General features: G+C 54.5%; 1 non-coding gene across 1 annotated transcript in view; it reads left to right on the top strand.

Moving 5' to 3' along the window:
* The first annotated feature begins 4,216 nt into the window (after nt 1-4,216).
* LOC124583634 overlaps nt 4,217-5,000 on the top strand; it is a 1,910-nt gene continuing 1,126 nt past the window's right edge. Inside the window, exon 1 of the ribosomal RNA XR_006974232.1 lies at nt 4,217-5,000. This exon is cut by the window's right edge and continues 1,126 nt beyond it. This is a non-coding gene — a ribosomal RNA (small subunit ribosomal RNA).

The raw sequence follows: 5,000 nt of genomic DNA, 5'->3' as shown, positions 1-5,000 counted from the left end.
GTCGACAACAGCACCCCAACGCCAGCGCCTCTGCCGCACGAAGTCGTGGACCGGCAATCACTCCACCTGCACCCGTTCGTGCCCCACCCCAACCGCTCGACTCGCAACTCCAGCGGATGAACGGCGGACTTTGCTCGCACTCGCAATGTGCAATCCACCCCTATAACGTGCGTTTCATGAAGAGTTATGTCCAATATGCGACATTCCCGCTGTCCATATACATGAGCTGCGAGCTGTACCACGTACGAGCTACAGACGCGATCGCGTTGCTCTCTGTACGAATGCAGATGCTCAGCGGCAGCTAGGAGGCGCTCCATCCATGTCGGTACCGGTGAGCGTTGCACTCGCAGTCGCAAAAACGTACGGCAAGTATATTACTCGGAAGAGTCAATGACAGTCCAAGCCCCCCTGCGTGGGAAGAGTCTTCCTAGGCCATGACCCACCGGAAGGGCGCAGCGTCCCCCACCCCAGACATGTGACGTCACACTATCGGTATTGACGACTAGACTGATTCCTTATAATCATTTGCGATACACCGGTGGAAGCTGCCGAGACGAGTAACTACATAGCGGGCTCGCCGTGTCACTAATGTACAGAGATACAATAGTTTCGACTGGAACCGGATTAAACGTATACACGGCGCTGATTAGTAATAGATAGAGCCATCAGAATACAGATAATGTATACAACTGTCCGTATACATGCTGAAAGACTCTGCTCACAATCACACGTCAGCCAGACACTCTTATCACGCACTACTCTCTGCCTGTAACAGGCACACAGACAATATGTAAGCACCAGCATGGAACAACACCCAGTGCATCCTCTCTGCCACATTAGACAATCCACACTATCATAACCAGACCGGGAGGTCCACTCACAAAACAGAATATCTCACCCTTCCGACAACCACCATTGCTCAGCTAAGCCACCAACACCCACACATGTCCTACACAGGGGTGCACCCAACATCACAATACTGCCTCCTGTCACACCACACAAACAATGGCAGGAATGAAAGACACAGGTCTGCCACAAGCATGGAATCAGAGCGCCGCCTGTTATGAGCCAAAGGTGCACCCTGACGTGGCAAATCAGATGATGCCGCAGTCATTTACTTACGATAATCACAATCAACAAACCGGCCCCCCCCCCCCCCCCCCAAAACACCTTTCCTTACAACAATGTGTACCTTAACCTAACCCGTATTGTACCTTAACCTAACCCGTATTGTACCTTAACCTAACCCGTATTGTACCTTAACCTAACCCGTATTGTACCTTAACCTAACCCGTATTGTACCTTAACCTAACCCGTATTGTACCTTAACCTAACCCGTATTGTACCTTAACCTAACCCGTATTGTACCTTAACCTAACCCGTATTGTACCTTAACCTAACCCGTATTGTACCTTAACCTAACCCGTATTGTGCCTTAACCTAACCCGTATTGTGCCTTAACCTAACCCGTATTGTGCCTTAACCTAACCCGTATTGTGCCTTAACCTAACCCGTATTGTGCCTTAACCTAACCCGTATTGTGCCTTAACCTAACCCGTATTGTGCCTTAACCTAACCCGTATTGTGCCTTAACCTAACCCGTATTGTGCCTTAACCTAACCCGTATTGTGCCTTAACCTAACCCGTATTGTGCCTTAACCTAACCCGTATTGTGCCTTAACCTAACCCGTATTGTGCCTTAACCTAACCCGTATTGTGCCTTAACCTAACCCGTATTGCGCCTTAACCTAACCCGTATTGCGCCTTAACCTAACCCGTATTGCGCCTTAACCTAACCCGTATTGCGCCTTAACCTAACCTATATTGCGCCTTAACCTAACCTATATTGCGCCTTAACCTAACCTATATTGCGCCTTAACGTAACCCGCGTTGCGCCTTAACGTAACCCGCGTTGCGCCTTAACGTAACCCGCGTTGCGCCTTAACGTAACCCGCGTTGCGCCTTAACCTAACCCGCGTTGCGCCTTAACCTAACCCGCGTTGCGCCTTAACCTAACCCGCGTTGCGCCTTAACCTAACCCGCGTTGCGCCTTAACCTAACCCGCGTTGCGCCTTAACCTAACCCGCGTTGCGCCTTAACCTAACCCACGTTGCGCCTTAACCTAACCCACGTTGGGCCTTAACCCAACACACGTTGGGCCTTAACCCAACACACGTTGGGCCTTAACCCAACACACGTTGGGCCTTAACCCAACACACGTTGGGCCTTAACCCAACACACGTTGGGCCTTAACCCAACACACGTTGGGCCTTAACCCAACACACGTTGGGCCTTAACCCAACACACGTTGGGCCTTAACCCAACACACGTTGGGCCTTAACCCAACACACGTTGGGCCTTAACCCAACACACGTTGGGCCTTAACCCAACACACGTTGGGCCTTAACCCAACACACGTTGGGCCTTAACCCAACACACGTTGGGCCTTAACCCAACACACGTTGGGCCTTAACCCAACACACGTTGGGCCTTAACCCAACACACGTTGGGCCTTAACCCAACACACGTTGGGCCTTAACCTGCTCTGTAATTGTCATACGACGCGTTAAATTAGTGTAGTGTTGCCTAACTGCAACCCCCGCAATATAGTTTGCTACCCGCACTGCCCGGTCCCCAGAGTATCGCTTCATGTTAAACACCTTGCAGCTATACACTGTAATGCGGATGGCAGCAGGACGTACATGCTCAATGCCCTTCGCAGTTGTTCATTGGCATTCGCATGGCGAAGCACAGCCTACGTTGTGGTACGGCTTGTGTCAACTGTCCGCTGATGTTGTACGTCCAAATCACACACTGTACTGCACATTGGTCCTCATGTACTGAATGATACATCGTGGTACATGTGTGACCGTACCACGACTGCGCCAACAACGGCGAACCATACGGTCCAAATATTGTGCACTCAGCTACGTGTCGTCTCCCTATAAGAGCTGGATTGCAGTATGGTATGCCGTGGATGGCGATCAGCATGAGCCGTCTGTTGATGTAGTGGCGCGTGTTGTCAGACGTAGTCGTCTCTTCTCACTCACCGTGATAGCATGGTGCACTGCGTTCCACATCTGCGACATGCGACAGAGGCCGGTTGACAGTCGTTCGCGCAATGGACATCGCATACGTACGGGGGCCACCTTCCACGTGTTCGCGAAGCGTGCACATGTTGTTGCGTGTATGTGGGCAGACATAGTGTGTCGTGACACCTGACACAGGCATGCAACAATCGTTGAATTTGCAAATGGCGATGGACGTCTACGTTTGCTGGTGACGTTACGCAAATGAACAACTGGTAAACCGTTGTGGTGCGGTTGTTCTCGCTAGAGGTGAATCAGTGATGGCGACGATCGGTTGAGCTACCAACCGGTTGTTTCAGCGATACCCACCATGCCCACGAACGTGAATGGCATGTGGGTGTGAAGCGATACGCGGCGGTGGCTGGGTGGGACCGTCCCCGGCCGGTGAGGGGGGGCCTCCCGGCGTGCTGGCCGCGCGGTGCGTGGGCGCACGCGCTACAGCCGGCTGGTGGGGGCGGCCAGTGGCAGGCGCGCCGGCCGACGGAGGCGGCAGGCGGCGCAGCTGCGCGCCGGCGCACCCTGCACGCGGCGCCGTGCGGCCAAAGTAGGTCCTCGCGGGCCCGGTGCGAAGCGCGGTGGACATCTGCAGTGTGCTGGTCCGATTGAGGACTGTGTGCGCTGAGGATGCGCCGCCGCCCGGCGCTCGGCGCCGCGACGCCGTCTGCTGCTCGGTCGCCTCTGCGGTTCTCGCAGGTGGTTTGTATCGCAGCTGTGCGGACGTGTTGGCGCGTTCGCTTCGGCACCCAAGTGGGGCTTTTGTCCTTCTGTGGCGCTGGCGTTGGAGCTGCCGGCCACCGTAGGTGGCGCGTGTTGTCTCCCGCCGGCAATGCCACGACAGCACGCTCCCGGGCCTCTGTCGGCAGCGGCAAGCTCAGTTGGGAGCACGGGTGGTCGCACCTAAAGCGTCTACTCGCCAAACTCCGGGCGATTGCGCCTCTCTCGAACCCGACCAAGTACTTAGGACGGCGCTGCGCGCCGCCGGGACCTGAGAGGGTTTCGAGGTGTATTGTGCAGGGGAGCTCAGCCTCCTCCTGTTTGCAGAATAATTGAGCGGACGCTTGCGTGTTCGCGCGGGCCCCCGGGACACACTCCCGGGCGGCCGGCTGCTCAGCTCTAGTTGACGCAGCTCCCTGGTTGATCCTGCCAGTAGTCATATGCTTGTCTCAAAGATTAAGCCATGCATGTCTCAGTACAAGCCGCATTAAGGTGAAACCGCGAATGGCTCATTAAATCAGTTATGGTTCCTTAGATCGTACCCACGTTACTTGGATAACTGTGGTAATTCTAGAGCTAATACATGCAAACAGAGTCCCGACCAGAGATGGAAGGGACGCTTTTATTAGATCAAAACCAATCGGTCGGCTCGTCCGGTCCGTTTGCCTTGGTGACTCTGAATAACTTTGGGCTGATCGCACGGTCCTCGTACCGGCGACGCATCTTTCAAATGTCTGCCTTATCAACTGTCGATGGTAGGTTCTGCGCCTACCATGGTTGTAACGGGTAACGGGGAATCAGGGTTCGATTCCGGAGAGGGAGCCTGAGAAACGGCTACCACATCCAAGGAAGGCAGCAGGCGCGCAAATTACCCACTCCCGGCACGGGGAGGTAGTGACGAAAAATAACGATACGGGACTCATCCGAGGCCCCGTAATCGGAATGAGTACACTTTAAATCCTTTAACGAGTATCTATTGGAGGGCAAGTCTGGTGCCAGCAGCCGCGGTAATTCCAGCTCCAATAGCGTATATTAAAGTTGTTGCGGTTAAAAAGCTCGTAGTTGGATTTGTGTCCCACGCTGTTGGTTCACCGCCCGTCGGTGTTTAACTGGCATGTATCGTGGGACGTCCTGCCGGTGGGGCGAGCTGAAGGCGTGCGACGCGCCTCGTGCGTGCTCGTGCGTCCCGAGGCGGAC

The sequence above is a fragment of the Schistocerca americana genome, unplaced genomic scaffold (genome assembly GCF_021461395.2).
Source record: "Schistocerca americana isolate TAMUIC-IGC-003095 unplaced genomic scaffold, iqSchAmer2.1 HiC_scaffold_464, whole genome shotgun sequence".
In the NCBI taxonomy this organism is placed as follows: Eukaryota; Metazoa; Arthropoda; class Insecta; order Orthoptera; family Acrididae; genus Schistocerca; species Schistocerca americana.
The sequence above is the reverse complement of the archived record's forward strand: the minus strand, read 5'-3'. Positions and strand labels throughout refer to the sequence as shown.